The following is a 23,189-nucleotide window of genomic DNA, read 5'->3' as shown; positions in this document are numbered from 1 at the left end:
ATGTAGTTCTTCCTTTCGCCTCTCCAGAAAGGACTCGACCACACTGTGTCGTCTCCGCATTGGCCATACCAGGCTGACCCATGGTTTTCTTTTGCGTGATGAGCCACCCCCGCTATGTGGTTGTGGAGCCTTCCAGTCAGTGGCCCACATTTTGGTTGAATGCCCCCTTCTTTTGGCTCTGCGTGCTAAGTACAGTCTCCCCCACACTTTGCCTTTGATGTTGGCTGACGATTCCCGGATGGTCTCTCTGGTTCTCGGTTTCCTCCGGGAGAGTGGTTTTTATTCTCAGTTTTAAGGTTTTTACTCTCTCTGGTGTTGGGGCAGGGCGGTGAGTGTTTGGGTGTCTCCCACTGTAGGCAGTGTTCAGAGATTCCCGATTCACCTCCCTGCCCGGAATCCTCTTTTCTTCCCCTTTTACTCTTTTTTACCCCCTTTTTTTTTTAAGGCTTGGTTAGTCTTTCTATTCCCATACGTATTTTCTGCATTATAGCAGTTGTACCTTTTAAGTCACCGGTGGTCTTGCCTATGCTGCTTCAGCATAGTGTTGGGTTCGTTCTCTTGCCGACTTCCCTCATTTGTTTTTACCAATGACAACGTGACTGTCCTTTTACGTTTTTCCCTGTTTTCCGTTTTATTGTTCAGACTTTTCTGAGATGTCCCGTTAGCAGAATGGTGTATATTTGAAACAAGGGACTGATGACCTCGATGTTTGGTCCCTTAAACCTCAAACAACCAACCAACCAACGATCCTACTCGCCGGTCATCTTCTGTCTTCAGGAAACAAAGCTGCGTCCCCATGACCTCCCCTCTGTTGAAGGCACTCCAGCCCATGGAGGACTCATGATTCTTCTCCATGATACTCTCCATTATCACCCAATCCCCTTAAGCACTTCCTTCCAAGCTGACGCCGTCCGTCTTTCCCTTTCCGGATACACGTTCTCTCTTTGTACTGCATACATTCCATCGCCCACACCAATGGCACGAGCCGATCTCCTTCATCTTCTTGTTCAGCTTCCACCCCCTATTTGCTGGTTGGGGACTTCAATGCCCACCACCCGCTTTGGGGATCTCCACATCCTTGTCCACGTGGCTCCCTATTGCTAGACGTCTTCCACCAAGCGGACATTTTTGTCTGCCTCCACGACACATTTATCTCATTTGGACCTTGCGATCGGTACTGTTCCGCTCGCTCGGCCCTTCGAATGGTTCGCCCTTTATGATACACACTCGAGTGACCACTTCCCATGTGTCCTTAGACTGCAGCCTCAACTGCCATATATGCGCCCGCCACGCTGGAAGTTTGCCCAAGCTGATTGGACACTTTTTTCGTCTCTAGCGACATTCGATGACCGTCGCTTTCCCAGCGTCGACGATGAGGTCACACATATTACCGACGTTATTCTTACAGCTGCGGCACGTTCAATACCACGCACCTCCGAATTGCCCAGGCGCACCCCAGTTCCTTGGTGGAACGAGGCATGCCGTGACGCAATACGTGAGCGGCGACGTGCTCTTCGCATTTTCCGTCACCATCCTACTTTGGCCAACTGTATCCGCTATAAGCAGTTCCGTGCGCGATGCCGTCGCGTCATCCACGATAGCAAGAAGACAAGCTGGAAATTCTTTATTAGCTCATTTAACACCTTCACTCCCTCCTCGGAAGTTTGGAGTCGGCTTAGACGGTTCTCAGGCGCGCCTAGTTTCTCCCCGGTCTCTGGGCTCACTGTCGCGCATGATACCTTAGTGGACCCCGTCGCAATTTCTAACTCATTGGGTCAGCACTTTGCTGCGATTTCGAGCTCTTCAAATTACCCGCCAGCGTTTCTCCCGAAGAAACGTGCAGCGGAAGTGCGACATCTTGCTTTCTCCTCTCAAAATCACGAAAGCTACAATACGTTTTTCTCCATGCGGGAACTCCAACATGCCCTCTCTTCTTCTCGCTCCTCCGCCCCAGGACCGGATGGTATCCATGTCCAAATGTTGCTGCATTTATCAACCCACAGTCTGCGTTACCTCCTTCGCCTTTATAATCGAATTTGGACCGACAGTACTTTTCCCAGACGATGGCGGGAAGCTATCGTCGTTCCCGTTCCGAAACCTGGAAAGGACAAACATCTCCCCTCTAGCTATCGCCCCATTTCTCTCACGAGTAGCGTCTGTAAGGTTTTGGAGCGTATGGTGAATTACCGGTTAGCTTGGTGGCTGGAATCCCGCAGTCTTTTAACACCTGCTCAATGCAGATTCCGAAAGCATCGTTTTGCAGTTGACCATCTTGTTGCTCTCTCCACTTATATTATCAACAATTTTCTCCCGAAACGCCAAACGGTAGCAATATTTTGATCTGGAGAGAGCATACGATACTTGTTGGAGGACAGGCATCCTCCGCACACTGTTCACTTGGGGCTTTCGAGGCCGGCTGCCCATTTTTCTTCGCGAATTTATGGCAGAGCGCACATTTAGGGTGCGGGTGAACACTACTCTGTCCCGTACTTTCTCCCAAGAAAACGGGGTACCCCAGGGCTCCGTGCTGAGTGTTGTACTATTTGCCATCGCTATAAATCCAATTATGGATTGTCTACTTCCTGATGTCTCGGGCTCCCTCTTTGTGGACGATTTTGCTATCTACTACAGCTCTCAACGGACCAGCCTTCTTGAACGACGTCTTCAAGGATGTCTCGATCGCCTCCACTCTTGGAGCATCGAAACCGGCTTCCGTTTCTCTCCTAGTAAGACCGTTTGTGTTAATTTTTGGCGACGTAAGGAGTTTCTTCCGCCCTCCTTAGATCTCGGTCCTGTCAACCTTCCGTTTTCAGACGTTGCTAAATTCTTTGGTCTTATGTTTGACAGAAAACTGTGCTGGTCCTCCCACGTTTCCTATCTTTCGGCTCGGTGTCTGCGATCCCTCAACACCCTCCGTGTCCTGAATGGTACCTCCTGGGGAGCGGACCGAGTGGTCCTTCTCCGCCTCTATCGCGCCTTAGTGCGCTCGAAATTGGATTATGGAAGCATAGTCTACTCCTCTGCTCGGCCGTCTATTCTTCGGCGTCTCGACTCTATCCACCACCGTGGATTACGTTTAGTGTCTGGAGCTTTTTACACTAGCCCTGTGGAAAACCTTTATGCTGAGACTGCTGAACCTCCGCTGTCCAATCGGCGAGCAGTCCTGAGTCGTTACGCTAGCCATCTGTCTTCCATGCCTGCTAATCCAGCCCATGACCCTTTTTTTGACGCCTCCTTTGAGGTAGGGTATGCAGGCCACTTCTCCTCCCTACTACCCCCGGGAGTCCGCTTCCGTCAGCTGCTCCATTCTCTTTCCTTCCGCTTTCCTAAAACGTTCTTGACAACTTGGGGTACAGCACCGCCTTGGCTCCGTCCCCGGATCTGCCTGCTCCGTGACCTTTGTCAATTTCCCAAGGATGGTACCCCTTCACTTGTTTATCGTCGGGCATTTGCTGCTCTATGTGCACAAATGACGGATGCCACATTTATTTACACCGACGGCTCGAAAACATCGTTAGGTGTAGGGAGTGCCTATATTGTTGGCGACACCCCAAATGAATTTCGGCTTCCCGACCAGTGTTCGGTGTATACTGCGGAGCTTTACGCTGTTCTCCAGGCTGTCAAATACATCCGCCGCCATCGGCGGATACAGTACGTTATCTGCTCAGATTCTCTCAGCTTTCTCCTCTGTCTCCAAGCTCTTTATCCTGTGCACCCTCTGGTCCACCGGATTCAGGACTGTCTGCGCTTGCTCCACCTGGGGGGCGTCTCAGTGGCGTTCCTCTGGCTCCCGGGACACGTTGGTATCTGTGGAAATGAGGCGGCCGATATTGCAGGCAAGGCTGCAGTCTCTCTTCCTCGGCCAGCTATTCCATCGATTCCTTTCTGCGATCTACGGAGCGTTTTATGTCGTCGTGTTGTTCATTTATGGCAAGTGCATTGGTCGACACTTCCCCATAATAAATTGCGGGACGTGAAAGCTCTTCCATGTGCTTGGACCTCTTCCTCCCGAACGCGTCCTCAGGAGGAGGTAATTTTAATTAGACTCCGGATAGGGCACTGTCTTTTTAGCCATCGACATCTTTTAAGCGGCGATCCTCCCCCACTCTGTCCCCACTGTTCTCAGCTGTGGACGGTAAGACACCATTTAATTGAATGCCCCTATTTTAATCCGTTACGCGCCCGTCTACAGCTATCGCCTGATCTATCGTCGATTTTAGCAGATGACACGCGCTCAGCCGACGGCGTTCTCCAGTTTATTAGTGCCAGTGAAATGACGTCAGTCATTCGAAGCTTTTTTGGGGACAACCAACCCCTTTCTGTAGTGGATTTTTAAGCCTTCCTTCTGCTTTTAGTTTCTCAAATTTTCTGACTTTGTTCCGATTGCTGCTGTTTCCTAAGTCAGGGGCTGGGCGCTAATGACCATAGCAGTTTTGCGCCCTAAAACCAAAAAAAAAAAAAAGTGGCTCGCGCTACCTCCACATCAAGCTCCTCATCTCGCAATAGACTGACATTGTGTTTCCAGTAGCCTTTCCCCCCGGAAGAACGTGGATCGTAAGTGTTCCACACAGACCTGGTAGGCACAATGGTTGGAGAAGCTGAGTGGGGCTATATCGTCATTTACGACTGCCTCCTGGAAGCTGCGCGAAACGTAAATTCGATCGATGCGGCTCGCCGAGCAGTGGGTGACATGAATGAAGGTCACCTGTTCGCCGTGGAGTTTCTCCCACGCATCACGGAGCTGAAGACCATCAACTCCCAAATGTTATTAGGAATCTGATCTTTGTCGTGAACTGTACAATCCAATATGGTTCAAATGGCTCTGAGCACTATGGGACTTGCCATCTGAGGTCATCAGTCTCCTAGACTTGGAACTACTTAAACCTAACTAACCTAAGGACATCACACAAATCCATGCCCGAGGCAGGATTCGAATCTGCGACCGTAGCAGTTGAGCAGTTCCGGACTGAAGCGCCTAGAACCGCTAGGCCGCCGCGGCCGGCGAACTGTAAAATTGAAATCCCCTCCGAAGAGAATATTGTCAGTATGGAGGCCAATTAATTGAGGTACATCCGCCCAGAAAAAATTGCCACGTTGCCGTCGGTGGCCGCTACCAGAGGGCGCATACACATCGACAATTAAAAGTCCGTTTGTTCGGCATGATATTCCCCGTCCATTAGCTAGTAACTTTATGTCCGTTACTGGAATCCTCTCTCGGTACAAAATGGCCGTTCCAGTTGAGGTCTCTTTACTGATGTTGGTAATCGTGGCATAACCGGGGATGGATATATTCGTTAAAACCTGCTGGAGGAGTGCGACATCAACCTGAGATCCATACAAAAAGTCCTGCAGGGTCCGTAGCTTTAAGGCACTCTAAATGCGCTGGATGTTGACGATTGTAATGTTGTATGTCTGGGGTCTAGTCAGTTAAGCAACCAGACAAAAAGGTATCAGTGACATCCTGGTTCAACATCATCGCCCAGTCAGCAACCCCCGCGCCTTGTGACGGGAGCGGGGGCGGAATTTCGGTGTCCATGGCCTCTTGCTGGTTACGGACGAAATCAGTAGTAGTTAAATTTTCCGGGCGTATGGTCGTTTCCTCTTCCCGCAGTTTCTCAGTGACTCTAATTATATTGTTTCAGCTGGTCCCGTAACTCAGAGTCCTGCTTCTGTGACTCGCGGATATTTCTGGTGCTTGGGGGCGATTGTGCGCCATGATGGTCAGGCTTTTCTTTCTTTGTCATTTTGGATTTTTTGGGAGATGAGGTGGTATCCATGGGTGTGGGGTTGGCGACAGAGAAGCGGTCTTCACGCTCACGGAGCGTGTCATTGGTAGGGCCTTCACTTGAGTCGGAGATAGGAGCTGTCTCAGTCTCAGGAGGAGACCATTCCTATGGTGTCAGAATTTGCGGAGCTGCTGGGTCACTGACAGCATCGGAAGGGCCCGAACGTTAGGGCGGAGCGGGATCCTGCACAGGCACGGCCGCACTGTGGCTGGCGGCGTCCGGTGTAAACATTGCGTGTTCCGCGACGGTCATCGGCGCAGGGGCCGCGAGCCGCGAGCCGCGTGAGCGCTTGAGTCAAAGCGGTCGCATAGGATGGCTGCCCCGCAGGTGCCACGCCGCTGCCTCCACCGACAAAAGACGTAATTTGTACTGGGCGCCTCCTGTGGACACGGAGCCAAATGGCCGGCAGAGTTGCAGATTGCACACGTACGGGGTTGTCCTTCGTACACTACTAACCACCTGTAGCCACCAACCATAATAAAGGATGGAATATGCTGCGCGAGCTCCATCCGAACAGGCCGAACGCCATTGTCAACCTTGACTGTTGTCAGCGTTGAATCTGTTGTTGACCCAGTGGTCTCCAGAAATAGTGAAAACAGTGCCGTACACTGACAGTCCCGGAAGCGCTGGTCAGTAAGTTCGTAGGGCAGGTTATAGACCTTTAGATTACGCAAACCCAGGCCCGCAAATGTGATGGAGACTTTACTAACCTCTCCGTTACTGTGCTTGAACTCGGCAGAGCCGTCAGTATTAACCATGATTCGAAGACACACTCCTTCGGTGCGAAGTTTGGCGTAATACGCGTTAACTTGAAAGTCGTACTGAATACAAATCACCACCTCATCACGAAGTCCAAGATCATCGTGTAACCAATAGTCAGTCATAAATTCTCGGTCGTGGCTTGTCGTGAACGAAACTAAATCTCAGATTACTTACACGAACTTCAGGATCCATATCCTCAGTCAGACAACACATAGATGTAAATAAACTGCAGCGAAGAGCGCGCACTGCGCACGTGTGAACGCCACGGCGGCCAGGCCGCAACCGTTTTCTACCGCAACGAGCACTTTGAAAAGGAAGTATCTTGTCAATCGCCGTGCATGCATTTCTCATGCTGTCTCACAGGAAGCGTCGCTTTAGTTTTTCCACAACTAGAAAATGCTGTGCCCGCCGTATGATAGCGACGTCACGTGGCTGCACTTAGCGAGTCTTTACACACTCCATATGACTTGCAGATACGAAGGGCTTGTGCTTTACTGTAGATATCTATAAGATTGAGACCACCATTGTTCTCTCGTAACGTTAGGGTTTCACATTTAACTTAGAAAATGTGTACTCTAATAACAAAATGGCAGGGCACTGCTAGCATTCTTTTCGCTATTGCTCGTGGTAAAGGAAGTGTTCAAGCGACGTTGTTGGCTTTGGACGTGACGTATATATTCGCGAGCTGTACCTTCTGTATTTCGTCTAGATTCCGTTGACTATGTTGTTGAATGCACGCTCACATGGTCGTCAATGTTCTTATATAGTTGATAGCAACTGTTCGTCGTATATTGCCTGTATATACTGTGCCGAGGCTTTTCGATGTGTCAAGTCTTTTTAGGTGTCCCTGAGCTCAGATGTCCTCTCCACGGCCAATCGTCAAAATTCCGGATTTTGCCATACTTAGTTTAGCGCCGGAAGCAAGTTCATACTACTTTGTAATTTGGAGTGCAGTGTTTACCAGGAAGCCGACATCATCAGCGTATGATTTACCCGTTACTTTTTGGTCGTGTATTTGTAATTTTTGCAGAACCTGCGTTATATTGAACAGGAGTGGTTCGATTGCTATTGCAAATAATACCATGGACATTTGACAACCTTGAAATGATAGACCCTACGATGCCGACAGGCGTTGACATACATAAACGGGGACAGTTGAAAATGTGTGCGCCGACAGGGACTCGAACCCGGGATATCCTGCTTAAGTGGCAGACGCTCTATCCATCTGAGCCACCGAGGGCACAGTCGATAGTGCGACTACAGGGACTTACACCTTGCACGCTCCTGGTGAGACCCAAAGTCCCAACGTAATGTCCACGCACTACATTGGTACTGCCTCTGCCCACTACCCTCATTACTCAAGAGTTCGGGCCATACGTGTGCATACGCACAGGAGGAGGTGGTCAACACTATATGAAGATGTCAGAAAGAACATACACCATCTTCATTTTGGACAAGCTTGTCTTAGCGGGCTACTGATCTTGACTGGGCTACTTAGTTTACATGGATTTTAGAGGTACCATTCGTGAGCACGGTGTCGATCGTGGCTAGAAATAGCGGAGGAAAATTCATTGTCCGCATTACGCTGAAAAGGTATGAATGGCTTACTCTGTCGGATGCCTGTTGGAAATCAAGTGACACTATGGCGCATCTTTTTCCGCAAGTTTCGGCTACGCATTTTATATCCCCGTAGCCACTTAAGGTTTGATAAACGTTTCTATGTTTGTCAACACTTGCCTGGTAGGACCATGTGACCGTGTTAATTATGGAGTACAGTCTTTGAATGAATGACGACTCGTGTGAAGATTTTGTAAGCACTGTTCACTAGTGAGATAAGTCTAAGATTGCCAATGCCCTTGCCTCTTGGTTTTCTGTGTACGGGAACCACCGTCCCCTCACAGAACTCTTTCGGAACGTAAAAATTGGGATTCATGATTTCATTGCATATGACGTTACCTTTACTGCCATTTTTGTCTAAAAATTTGATACAGTTCTGCAGGTAGTCCATCAGGTTCAGGTGTTTTTTTCTTCTTCTTTGGACTGCTGAGTATGGCGTCTGCTATTTCGTCCTCTGTTGTAGCGGTAGTGATGGTGCTGGCTTCCTCCGGACAAAGTCTACCTGGTATCCTTGCAATGATGTTTCTTTGCGCCATGTCATCCAGCGGTTTGGTGGCTAACAGCTCTGCGAAATGCTTGTGGATTTAATCTCGTTCTGTTTAGTCAATAATCGTACGTCAGTGGTTGTGGTTTTCCTACTTTTCCTTCTAGTTTATTGTATCACATGATATATAGAAGTCGCTTCGTTGTGGACGGAGTTTTGCAGACGTGTCGTAAGTCGGCAGCCTTAAAGTTGATTTCTTTTTAAGGACGATATTTTTGCTTGTGTTCTTTTAATCTGTGCATAATTTTCAATTACCGTCGCATCCATTTCATGTAATTCTCGTAGGCACTGAAAATAAAATTCCACAGTTCCCTTTTGCCAGGCAACCTCCTCGCGAGAGTAGTTCCTCATAGTTCTTGTTATTGCACGTTTGGCGCACTTGATCCACCACACAAGCGGTGAGTTGTACGTCAGGAATCGTTTTTCACATTCATCCCACGTAGTGTTAAACGCTGCGCGGCACGCCGGATCTGGGCAGTATAGTGTTTCCACTGTCCCCTGGCTTTGCAGGTTCCTTCTTTCTTGGAGTCTATGATACAAATGTACGCCGCATGATCAGAAAATATGGTGGGCCAATTTCCGATTGTAAGACATTTGGCTTCAAATCAGCTGTTGTGTAGATCCGGTCTAAACTGCTAGCAGAATGGCCAGTGACCGGTGTGAAACCGGGAACGTCACCATGCTGATGTTCCTACGTGTCAACAAGTCCTAACTCAGTGATGATTGTTTCAATCTCCAGTGATTTAGTAAAGTTCGGCGTTTGGTCTTTTGAATGAATAACACTGTTAAAATCCCCGCCAAATAATAGGTGATCACGGCCCGTTCCGAGAAGTGGTACTATCTGTTCTTTCGAGAACATGGTTCTCCGCTGTCTGTTACCAGTTCCGGAAGGTGCATAAACATTGATAATTCTGGAGTTAATGACAGTGCCAGCTATACCTCTACACTCGGAACGGCGTTATTGCTTAAACAAGGTATTATAATCCGTAACGTTGAGGAACTACCCAGGTTCTTTGTTGCTACCGGGGTTAACAACGTTATAGCTCGGTATGTGTTAGAGGTCAATATCTGCCACTTCTTGTAACAATACGATACAGATGTCGGCTGCATAGATAACGTCTTGGAGATTCTGCAAATTCAGTGCACACCGTACCTAGTTAATATTAAATGTAGCAATCCTGTACGCTTGTAATGCTCTCATTTAAGCTTGACCTATCGTTCTATCTTCCTGACATGTAGATATATATTGTCTTTTCCAGTGTTCGCCTGTTCACTTAATAGAACTCTACGTCGTCATCGGTGCCCGTTTCTCGTGCCGGGGAGTGTCGTATTTGGTTAGATTGTTCTTCGCTAAGGTTCGGTGCGTCAGCGGCTTCAGGCATGTCAATGTCGCGGTCCTCATCTTCTTTATCATCAGCCCAGATTTAGGAATGAGTGTCTTTCCAGTTTCCAGTTACTCGCGGTTGTACTTCTGTAGGTTGTTTTGCAGTTACAATTTTACTCTTTGCAGTCAGCTTCGTACGCGCGGAGGCCACTAAGTTGTCATTTCCACTGTCCGACTATTCCCCTGTTCGTGACTTCAACGGTTTTTGATTGCTGTCCTGTGTTGCTGTGGTATATGGTCCATTTTTTGTCGCACCTGTTTGGCCTTGTCTCGCCTGACAGGGGTAGTTTCGTCCGCTCCCTGGTGAGCAATCCTGCGTTTTTTGTTGTCCTTGGTATGTTTGTCTATTTTCTATCAGTTCGCTCTACACTTCCGAGATCAGGCACATAATGTTTCTCACTAGCGACGATCTTGTTCAGGGCGCCTGTTTGGGAGCTGTTATGCGCAACTTCGGCGGAATTGCAATGTTGTTGTTGTGCTGGTTGTTTAGGTACGATGGCCTCTTCATTGGCTTCCGGTACGGATATTTCCATTCGGCTGTCAGCTATTTCGGTCTCGTAAGCAGGTCTCTCGACCGCTACGTACGCGGCCGAGATTGTGCGTACAGCCGCAACCTAAATCACCGGTAGCTGTGACATGGCATTTGGGACTGCTATCATACCTACCGGTAATTGCGTTACTCGTCTCTGCAGCCACTGAGCACGAACATGTCCTGCAGAACCACAACCTGCGCACGTTCGCGGTTGCCCCTCGTATTTCACGTTAGCTCTTACATAAGATGGAATATGCTTTACCAGATCGATTTTGATCTGTTAAACACCATTTTAAACTTGAAATGTATGTGCAGAGGACCACCGCTTGGCAACATTACTGATGATTGTTCCAAAACGGAATCAATTTGCTCAGCAGATATCTCAAATGGCAGTTCGAAAACGCAAACACCAAAACCAGCATGAGAAACCTTAACCTCGCCCACATTGCCATCAGAATTCTTAAATTTGAAAGTACCTCCACAGGATTCAACAAGTTGGCCGCATTTTGTCGCACTCCTTAGCTTCAAATACACAGTACTACTGCAGATTTATTAATGAATTCCAATAATCTCGTCACCCGTTAACTTCAGTCTCCTCTATATATCTATTTCGAAAGAGTTAGGTCTTGCGAAACTGTTGCCCAATACAAATTTCAACGTATCCTTTCTTACTAGTTCAGCCATTACCACTTTCAACAGTTAATCGTCGACAGGTAGAAGAGCAAACGCTCTACGGCGTTAAATGCACCACAAACAGAACTCGGCCAGCAACAGCAGCAGCGGGGACGTAAACACAGCACATCCGCAGGGCACGGCACGCCACCGAAGCCATACTAGACAGCACCAAACGGCATGTCACGAAAGAGACGCTCGCGCCTTGCTGCACTGTTTCCTTTACGGGTAATGAGTGCTACTGTATCGAAACATAAAACATAATACATTTGGCAGCTGTGGGATTCGAACTCACGGCTCCGAAGGGACTGGTGCCTTACACCAGCGCCTTAGACCGCCCTTTCTTCCCTTCTTTTTTTTGCCCCCTTCTTCTCTTAAAGCCCTTCCTTGCTCTCTCCATCAAGGCCTTCCTTGGCGAGATTCTTTAGCTACATTCATAAGAAAACAAATGCTCAAGTTTCACTGGCGTCGTACGACAGTACACAAAGTATTCTTCTGTGTGGCAAAGAATTCATTGTTTCTTCCTTTTTTTCTTATAAGTGCAACAAAAACATTCTCAAAACCAATCAAATTTCTTTCCCCGGAAAGAACAAATGAGGAATAAATAAAGAAAAGAAAACATCAATTTCTTCAAGCGCCGTTTGCGGAATGATAACGAAAATAATATCCAGTATTTACTTAGGGATCACCCAATTTCCTGTTTCTGAAACAGTATTCGTAACATATTCCCAAATTCCCTTTTAATTTGTGGGAACTGTTTTCTTCGCCAATATGCTGTTTCCATATAAGCAGTAAAGTCAAAAACATTGTCTTCTCCGTGTTTATTTACGACGTAATTGACAGTGTGTCCAAGCATCCACGTAAGTGTTGTTTTTCGTTTTGGGGGTAATACTCAGTATCAGGCCACAGGAGTATATCAGTTGTATAAGTACTTTACGTGCTTCTTGTGAGGAGCGCCAATCGTTTCCTCACCCAATCCCAGTTGAACAGTTGTCCACAGCAAGTGAAAATGTACCTCAGAGTGTCTAGTAATCCACATTTGAGGCATTTGTCAGTATCACTTAAGCCAATGCGGTTGTGTTTTTCGTTTGTTGGAATAATATTGTGAACAACTTTGTACCAGACGGAAAGCACGTCGGATGAGTGAATTTCAAGAGAGATATTGGTCGACACTGCCGTCCATACGATTCGCGGGTAGTGCATTTCAATTGTATTTGGACCATCGCACTTCTGCTACTTGGCAATTAAGGACTTGGTCGTAAGACCAGGTCTTGTTAAAAAACTGTCACCTAAGTAACTGATTTCGAGGTAATATGCGCTGACATGTTGCAATTAAAAGTTCAGTCTATGTCAATTGGCGGTTTCATACATTTGGGGCGAACAATGCGAAACAGCTTCCATGTAATAGTATGGGGTGTCGTGGTAATCATCACAGGTCTTTTTATATAGAGTGCTGTCCGCTTTCGACGGATATAATTTAGTTGCAGGCCCCCAGCCTGTACTGACTTTGACAATGTGGTGTAAGTTAGCTCGAAAATATGGCCTAGCCACACAAACCTGCTGGACAAAGGCATTATCTTTATGGCTTGCATTTTTGCAATAGGGAACACCTGAGCCACATAATAAGCTTTACAGAATATTTACGTATTCAAAATCCTGATCTTCTTGATGATATTTGTCGATCGCCAGGTGTTTTCCATTATAGTTCCCTGTATTCTATTTGCAGTATTTTTCCAGTTTTTAGCTGCCATTCGTAAGGGACACCTAGCCATGATGATTCCCAGAGGAACATGTCGGTCGATGATCTGTGCCTACGGTATAGCAAGAGATTCGAAGCCCTGTATGCTAAGAAGCTTACATTTGCCCTCAGTTTCGCTCCGGAGGCATTGCTGTAAGCATCAATCTCAGCTCGCAGTTTTCCAACTTTGGTCTCACGTCGTAGGATAACAGCAACATCATCTGCGTATGCTCTGACAGTAAGATTGCCCCCCCCCCCCCCCCCCCTAAGACAGTGTGTCCAGTTAGTGTGTTACACAATCTCTGCAGAGATGACTCTAGCGACAAAACAAAGAGCGTTATCGGCAACGGACTGCCTTGCGGTACACCTTGTCGTATACTAACAGCTTGTGTCAGCTGACCGTTAACGGTGATCCTAGCAGTAATTCCTGTTATCATATTCCGAATTACTGCCACAGCTCGTTCTTAGAGTCCCGTTCGTTGCAGGATGCGTTCTAAATGGTGATGACTAACGCGGTCAAAAGCTTTGAAAAAGTCAAGATAAAGGGAAGCACATGTGATGTTGGTTATGGCCGCTATGGAAATAACGTCTCTGTACTCCGCAACCGGAGTCATGATGGATCTCCCTGGAAGGCAAGGCTGATGTGATGGAATAATTTTCTCAAGGATGGGGGTCATTCTGCTGTTAACCGCTCTGGCAGTCGTTTTATAATCAAAGTTCAATATCATTATTGGACGGAGATTATCAAGTCTCTTGTGACCAGTTCTCTTCGGTACCAAACAAATTCTACCCACTTCGAACTCTACAGGAAGAGAACCACCTCTCATGACTTCATTAACATTTCCAATAAAAGTACCGCCAAGGACATTTCAGAACAGTATATAAAATTCCTTGGGCAAACCATCAGGTCGTGGCGATTTAAAGGAAAGCGACTTGGAGATCAAAGCTAAATCCTCCTCGGGAGTGAAATCCGATAAGAAGTCCTCATTTTCAGCAGCAGTAATCGCCCCATCAAAAACACTGACCACTGCGCTGACAGCAGTTAATTTATAATCTCACTGGAATACAGTCGTTGAAAATCTTGGTGAATTTCACCAATAATGGCCGCTTGATTAGAGTGTAATTCCCCATTATCCCTTTCCAAAACATCAATGAAAGCTCGGTGGCGGCGAGATAAATGCTTGAATAAATGGTGCATAGACATCATTTCGTTGTCTGCAACAGATGTAGGTTTGGATTTGATTTTCAGCCCTTCCAGTTGTTGACGTTCCAAGCTTCAAAGTTTAGCCTTGACACGTTGAATGGAGGGAAAGTTAGTGTTGGTCACAGTGGATGTATCATACAGTTCTCGCAGCACAGTGTAGTAAAACTTAAAGGTCTTCCTGTAGGCCTTTGCTTTCTGAACACTATAATAAATGAAACTTTCCGAAGCTTTGGTTTTGCAACAGTGGTCCTCCACATCGCCATAGTCGGATAAGAAGTGATGCAACGCAAGCAAGTACACATGCCTGATAACGCCAATTATTTTAGCGTCCGCCACATGCGAAATATTTAACATCCACGAGGAGCGAAATAATTCGGTAGGCAGTTAACAGTCGCTGTAACAGCACAATGGTCTGTAAAACTAGCCGGGATTACGTCTTCTGCGAGGAGCCTGTCGCTGGTACAGTCCGATATATAAATTCTATCCAGACGGCTGCATGAAGTGGCGGTGAGAGAAGTGAATTTTACTAAAGTAGGACATTTCAGTTCCCAAGCATCTTTCAGCTTAATATTCTTGACGAGCTCGTGCAGTTCTTTACAATAATTAAAATTCGGGGACTGATCTATTTGTGTAAAACACAGTTAATCACCTATTATCAGGTTTCGATGACTTCTCCTCAACAGATACGTAACATCCTCCTTATAAAAACGTGATCTTTCTAATTTGTTGCTGTTGCCTGACGGGGCATATAAGTTAACGAGGGTTACATAAAAAATTTTACAGCTTACTCCTCGACCGGAATCGAAAGCCTCGTTCTCACTAACTGGAATACCTTTCGTAATAAAAGGCGGTACCTGGACTTTCCTCTGGAGCAACGTTTGATATGGTTTAAAACCAGAGATGGATAGATTCAAAACGGTAACTTCCTGCAACAACACAATATCAGCGTCAGATTCATATAGAAACTGCTGTAGTGCCGCAATTTTGAGATCAGATCTAATTTTGTGTTCAGCGAGACGACTTTGTACGCTTGTGACATTATTACAGTGAGGTACGTAAAGGTTCACTAAACAATACTGTTCGTATTACAATGTCATCGAAACTTCGGAATGGGTTTCATTGTCGGGAGTATCACGAATGGTCACTAGTGTATCTTTCTTTATTTTTCTTCAGTACTGCGTTGACGTTCGCTTGAACTCTGGTCCGACTACGTGCTCTGCTAGGTGACACATCGGCAGACGGAGGTGTGGGAGGGTCCTAAGTGACTTCGCAATCCATACCTTGACGAGACGCCTCGCCTATCTGCTTTGCAGAATGGACTTCTTCAGGAAGCGGCCGGCTCTCGGTTTCTCTTAGGACAAGTTTGTTGTCACTGACGCGAACGTTTAGTTTGAGAACGGACTCTGTCTTCAGTTTGTATACAAGTACTGCCTTCCTCGTTATGTTTATCGGAAGCGCGCACTTGTGATTCGGCCTGTGTTGATGTCGCGACTTCAGGCGGCGTGCTGTGCTGTTGTGGTGCCAGAGCTGCCTGTACGTCGCTAGGGATTACGTCAAGGGCTGCAGCGTTGACAGCTGCTTGCCATGGTTCAGAAAAACTTGTTAGTTACCGTGACCGGCATCTCTTTTCGGACGCTGTGTTCTAAATCCTGTATGTCCTCGACCGGGCTATCATCACCACACGTTCGTCGCCGTTTGTGACTGAGCAGCTGCACGCCAGGTTTGGATGCAAGCGTGTTAGTAACCGGGTTTGATGTCAGTAACCGGGTTTGAAGGGAAAGGCGGAAAGTCGGAAAATCGGAAACAAGCAAACTAGGCTCCGGAGGCAATATTTCTCTATGACCAGGGCGTTCGATGTCCGTAACTGGCCCCTCCCTAACCAGATCGGCCAATGTCAATTTTTTACGCCGTTCCAACGTATTTAGAACATATACACATTTAGGGCAGTTGGTTCGCAAGTGGCCAGTTTCATTACAAATAAAGCATGTACCTGGCTGCTCATTGTATGTGACATGCACTTTATACTCACAAACAATAAGATGGGAGGGGATATCTTGCTTGATGTGCATTTCGACAGACCTAATGCCCTTGAAACACCGTAACCGATGTTGACTAGACCGACGTTCGTTACGTATTTGCTTGACCTCCCCATACGTCGTCAATATCTGACGTAAAAATGCGCTTTCTAGATCCGGTGGAAGGCTGTACACACGAACATTTTTGTATTCTACGTCAGGACTGGAAATGGAGAACAGTAATCACCGAGGCGTCACGATGACGGAACTAAGCTTTACCCCATGTTTTAACAGAATCCTTTCCAGTAACACAGGGCTTAATAACTTGACGAAGAAACAGTAGAGATCGGTGTCATAATAGGCAGTATGAACGTGGTCAGACGTAATGCCAATTACATCCACTATGAAACCGTGAACTTCGATGGAACTCTGAACGCGTTGACTTATCAAATGCGAAACACAGGGTACACTTCCTTGGGAACAATCTCGAAGACATATCCACGGAATAAGCGGTCGAGACCGCTAACACAAATCGACACAAATCGACACAAAATACTGACAACGAAGTGAATTGACGTAAGCAGAAGACATAAAACCCAAAACACAACGTAAACAACGAAAGTATTCGCGGCTTGCACACGCTACGGCGGAGCGAAGGCACAATATGTGCGATCTGCACGGCGTCGCAAGCGGAACTAGACCTCTCGGCCACGCTACAACACAGCTGTTACGTGAGCAGCGTCCTTCCCCACGAGAACACACCGCAGTGGCGCAAAAAACGAGACCTCAAAATTGGCAACTTTTTTTCTGTTCTGACGGGCCTCCCAACCCCCCTTATAGCCTGGCCTCGCTCTCTCTCCAAGGAACGCCTTCGTCGGCGAGCTTCGTGAGCTATAGTCAGTGCTGGTGGCCGCCTCCAAATGAAGTTGATCTGCGTTCAAAGAATGGTTCCAAATTAAGTAATCTTCCTCGGCATAAATTCCAGTTCAGAAGAGACTTCAGAAATGGATTTATCTTGACGTCAAATCATCGCAAAGCAGAATGAGGCACCTTGAACTGATAAAACAATAATTAAAACTAAATGTAATCCTCTTGAAATATTCCATAAAAAGTCCAGCCAGCAACGCATAAATCAAAATGCCGTCAAGCAGTGCAGAACTTCGACATTGACGCACACAGTCTGGGATGGTGTAGCGGTGAACTACCTCCTCCACCCCCCACCCCCCCGCCCCTAAATAAATAAATAAATAAATAAAAAATAAATAATAAATAAATAAATAAATAAATAAATACGTAAAAACACAAATGGATTTCGGATCAGGTCAAATCAGTTACACACAACTGAATGTCCGTCGATAGGGCGGACGTGCAAATAAGTGTAGAAATTAGCATGACTAATAGTCAACGTGAGTCGGTCCGCAAAAAAGAAACACTTTTATGCTACGCCACTTTTCGGTGATCACCATCCCAATCCAGTACATTGCATACTGGAAACTAATAGGTAAATTAAATGAAGGTGAAACAAAAAAAGCCTCGTGTACGTCCATATACGTAGGAGATTCCCAAAGAGATAAATATCCCTGGTTTACGTTTTCTTTTACGTTCTTTTTACTGGTTATGCACTCTTTGCACCACGAATTCTTCCACTATTACTTCATAGAATTAAGCAGGAAAGTGTAAGAAAATTAGGGCGACATCGACAAATGAGCAAATGCATGCGCCAAGGCGATACGCAAGAATTTAGTAAAAGTCACAGTATACCCTGTACTAACTCGGTACTTGTCATGTTCAGTCCATAAATATATAAGAAAGTCCAGATGATCCGTCAGTTTGGGAAAAAACAAGGAATAAACAGTATGTCCGAGTATCCAAATGGTGGCATTGCGTTTGGCGGTCGGAAAAGCCTTACATTGGGGTACAATTGCGTCATACACTGTCACCTGCGCTGTAGTGACTCAGTTGATGAGGCACACCATATCCCGAGCAGTTCCCCACACAGTACGTAACTAACGGCACACGAAGCTATGTTCGGTGGTATCCTCGTCATTGCACTCCACGCAGGCGTCGGACGGACTGAGATGAGTAGAATGTTGATTAGCATTGGTAGGAACCGTACGATTCACGACTTCATACCACGTCGCTCGAACATGTGCAGGAAGGACGGGTGTGGCGATGATTCTCCAAACCGTTCGCCAATCAGTGTGTGGCATGCGGTACTCCCACTTGTTCCTGGCCGGTGACCCCCGCAGAGCACGAATAATTTCGCCGACACGACCTCCTCTGGAGTCACTATACGCAAGATACCTGTTATGAAGATAAAAGCGCCTGACGTAATTCAGCGAATAAGGTATGTGACTGACGGAGACCAGGGCACTTCAAGTACCCTTCTCTAACACGGCCGTTTTATTTATTTATTTATTTATTTATTTCATTAACAGTACAGAGTAACCCACCGCCTTGAAATCTAAGGGCCGGAGGTGTGGCAGAGCGGTTCTAGGCGCTACAGTCTGGAACCGCGCTACCGCTACGGTCGCAGGTTCGAATCCTGCCTCGGGCATGGATGTGTGTGATGTCCTTTAGTTAGGTTTAAGTAGTTGTAAGTTCTCGGGGACTGATGACCGCAGCAGTTAAGTCCCATAGTGCTCAGAGCCATTTTTTTAACTAGCTGTTTTTGATCTCTACCGGGGACTTGTTCGTAAAATGTGACCGTTGTATGTCTACTTCCGGGGTGGTTGTATCTGGTGTTCTGTCTGGTGTTGAGCCGGTGCAGAATGTTTCTTTTTGTTCAGCTAAGTTAATGTTTTGTTTTTCGTAGTGACTGTGTGCGCTACCCCCGTAGACAAAACTAACTGGTGTAATGTGGGATCTACATTTAGTTGTATCATATTCTACTTGTTACGCGGGTAGTGCGCAATTGTCTTTGTTTGTGTTTGCCTGTGGTGTTGGATTTCTTGTGAACTCAGTGACATCTTCATTCTCAGGATGTTAAAGGACGTCTTTACATTTCTCTGTACTATCTCGCAGTATTCCGTCTTCCAGTTCATTAACTCGTAAAAGGAGACCAGCCTTGAAGATGGCCCAATCAAACATGTGATGTTTCAGATGCCTGGCAACCTCATATTCAATTGCACCCTGCATGCACATATCGTCTATGTGGTCGCTAACGCTGAAGTATCTACACTGTATTGCCTCGCAGAACTGAGGCATCACATTAGTATCAGTATCTGCATTTGGGGGTTGTAATATCCCCATGTGTTGCCGCCAGCCAACGGCTCGCCGCCAGCGTCTCGTCCAAGTCGACGGCGATTTGTACCTTTTCTTGTTCGTGTTATTAGTTGCGCCTGTTCATGCGTGTGTGTTGGGGGGGGGGGGGTTCTGACAGTTCCAGTAGCACTCCTTATTAATGGACATTGTACAGAACATCGTATTGGGTGCGCTCTATTTGTCTTTCGTAGAGCTGTTTATATTGTTTATATGTAGGACAGTCTGCCCCCCCCCCCCCCCCCCCCGTGCCTTAGCACATGTTCATTTTCTGTGTTTGCATGAAATAAATCCTACAGGGTTCTCCTGCCTGCATTCTGACTTTTTGTATCCCGGTTTTGCACATCTTCCACGTATTCGAGCTTTATCGCAACGCTTCCATGGGTGACCGAAGCTACAACAGTTAAAACATTTCTGTACAGCAACAAAGTCGTTGACGTAAAAAGGTTGAAATTGAATAAATTGTTTCTTTTTGAAGCAGCAGTAATTGTACTCTTGGCAAAACTTAAAGAATACTGTTTACTGTCCTTTTGCCCTTTGGTCCTGTTTTAAATTCTATTTTAACCTCGTTATCGAACTCGAACAGTTAAATACGTTCAGACATGAAGCACTGCCAGCAGGGTTCTGAACTTCTTGGGTTCTTCACACCGAATGTCCTTAAGCTGTGCTGCTTTTTCTATTAGCTTTTTCTTGTCTACTTGTGAGTGTTTCAATTAATACGGTGTTTACTGTTGACCAGATTGATTTTATTTTTAATTTGTATTGCTTGGGATTAATTGTTTTAGTGATGGTTTCTCTAATGGTTCTCGCATCTTGGTTGGCTTCGGATTTAAAGAAAAGTGTGCTGGACTGATTAGCTGTTGTTTGTTGAATGCGTTCCTGCATTTTCCTTTAAGGTTTTGCAATCGGACCGGCAGCCGCAACCGCTGCAAATGAGTGAGAGGGGTTTATTTTCTGACTTTAGTCTCTGATTTTCGGATTTGAGTTCCGCTATTTCTTGTCCCAGGCGCTGAATGCGTTCCTGGGCATGTGGCGCGTTTACAACCGCTACTTCTTTTCTGAGTCCGACGTTTTCTATTCTGAGCTCTTCATTTTGTCCATAAAGCCTTGCCTGACCTAGTGCGAGTGCCCAAAGTTTGTCTCTAACCTGCGATGTAATTGTGGTTGACGCCCTTTCTTGTTTTAGTTCATTCTGGAACTCCGCTAAGATCTCATCTACAGCGCTTATCATTTTAGTTTCCATTTTCATTCATTTGGGAATTAAACTCTTCGTTGGATACCACTCGTCTTATTGCCCCCGTGCTCCGCCCGTCTGAGTCCGTTACTGTTTCGACGTCCTCCGACCGATGTGTAGCTCACGCTGATTCCGGGAGCGCGTTCAGCCTTTTCGAAAGCTGGAGCGGCTCTCACCAGCGTGGACCAGGTTCTATGCTCCAGTGTTAGCTTATACTCGCGGACGTGGAGCTTAACTTAGTTAGAAGCCGATGCACACGTCCCAAATGCTCCACAGAGTGAGGCAAAGGGAGCGCGTACCGGACGAAATTTGCTGTGCGGCAGCCGATTCCCAAATTATGGATCCGTTGTGCATATAGTTCGTCTCTAAACAGAGTGCAACCAGTTCCGTTAAGCGCAGTCCGCTCTGTGATTTGTTGCACAGTTTGCCGCGCTGTTACTCGGTAACGCCAGGAAATAAGAGCTCACGCCAGTTGACGGTACCTGCAGCCAGCTTTGCGTAGACGGCGTCCGCTGAGTCGGCCGCTGCTGTCTGGGACGCCTGACGCAACGAACAGCTATGGATCGCGCATTAGCCCGCCGCAATCCGCGCTGCCTGCACAGTCCGCGTCCGACGTACCTGCAACCCGCAGCACTCCACGCCGTCAGCAGAAAGCGCAACGCGTCGCAGCCCGCAGAGAAGACAATAACCTCCCGTTCCGCCGAAGAAACTTGCCACACGGCACGCAAGAATACATTCACTATCAAAGAAAAGAAAGACCTCTCACGGTCAAACTACGGTCTCCGAACTAGTCTTTAATGCGTAACGTGACAGATTACGCCTTCAGCTATCCTCGCTGAAACTTGCACTGCACTCCGACCACTTTTTCCCAGCACAAACGCGAAAGCAAGCGGAGCGCTCGCCGAACACGTCTCCATGCCACGCCATTCGCCAGGCTTAGTCCGTTTCTGGAGTAGTTCTGCGCATTTGGCGGAGAAGTCTACCAAACAGAGTTCCCCATCTGCCGGACTTCCGGTAAAGGTGGCCAAGGAAACCTTGAATACGTCACCTTTCCGAAGGAGCCAGTCGACGGCCTGTTTAATAGCACGGTCAAGTTGCTTCGGTACCGGGAGAACTTGAGACAGATACCATGCTTTAGCTAAAATGGTGGTATTATTAAGCTTCACCTTCTCGTAACGAGCCAAATGCCGGGCCGCATTAATTTTTGCAACCGCCCTAATTTTATATAAGGTGGTACGCCATTTGAGAGCCTCCATACGCTGAGGAATGTCAGATAAAATGACACACAGTACTTCGTGCTGCTGCACGCACGGAACCAATCGCGACGCACATGTCTCAACCGAGGAGTAAGGGGGAACAAAACGGTCATGTGAATATTCACAATGGCCCTCGTCGCCTTCTCAAATTGCTGGAGAACAGAGTGACATCTGCCGGCCGTTCAAAGAATACTCAAAGATCGTCGGCATAGGCCCGGCAAATAAGACGATCTTCGCCGAACCGAATCTCCGCACACTCTCGGCAGTAGTATCGTAACAGCGGGTTGAGCGCCAAAGCGTAAAGCGTCATAGATAACGGGCAACCTTGTCTGACCGAGCGAGTTAGCCGTATCGGTGGACTGAGAGAGCCGTTAATGATAAAATTTGACGTGGCAAGCCGCAAAAAAATTCTGAAGCATGTGCGTAAACTTATGGCCAAATCCCATCGCAACCGTCACTCGCCGTGATACGATGACTGCATCAAAAATGTTTGTCACGCACAGCACACGTCTGATGTTCACTTAAAACTCGCGGCACGACTTGCGCAGCCTGTGCGTGACGCATCTAGCCATGATCTTACAATCGGCGTTCAACAAAGTGATCCGTCGAACAGTATTTATGTTCGGCGTCGCATTCGTTTTCGGAATGAGCGTTATGCATCCCACTGCAAATTCCGGTGGTATTGGATTGCCATTAACAATTTCACTGGCGAAAGCAATTAGTCGCTTAAAAAGTTTAAAAAACTTCAGATAAAACTCGGCGGGAATGCCGTCCATTTCAGATTTGCCCCTAGTAATCGCTTGACCGCTGCATCCAAGTCGTCGTACGTAAGTCTCATTGATGTGAACGCGGTCTGTGCGACTTGAAACGCGCGGAATCCTCTGTAAAAGACGGCGCAGCGCAGCGAGATCATAATCTACATCCTGTAAAAGAGACGCAAAATGCGCGTGAATTTCCCTCTCAATTGCCACCCTGTCGGAAGTCTTTGTACCACCCCGTGTGATCCACGCATCGATGGCTCCATGTAACTGGCCCTCTACTCTACCGCCGCAAATAGTTCGAGAGTTCGGCTTTAAATTGTTTAAAAATCGGAAGAATATGTGGCTGGGTCGTGACTTATCTGGCGAGGTCCTTCAAACTGGGACGTCGACCAACGCCAGTGCGCTGCTTCACGGCTAAAATTA

The sequence above is a fragment of the Schistocerca nitens genome, chromosome 4 (genome assembly GCF_023898315.1).
Source record: "Schistocerca nitens isolate TAMUIC-IGC-003100 chromosome 4, iqSchNite1.1, whole genome shotgun sequence".
Taxonomy (NCBI): Eukaryota; Metazoa; Arthropoda; class Insecta; order Orthoptera; family Acrididae; genus Schistocerca; species Schistocerca nitens.
Note: the sequence above shows the minus strand (reverse complement) of the source record.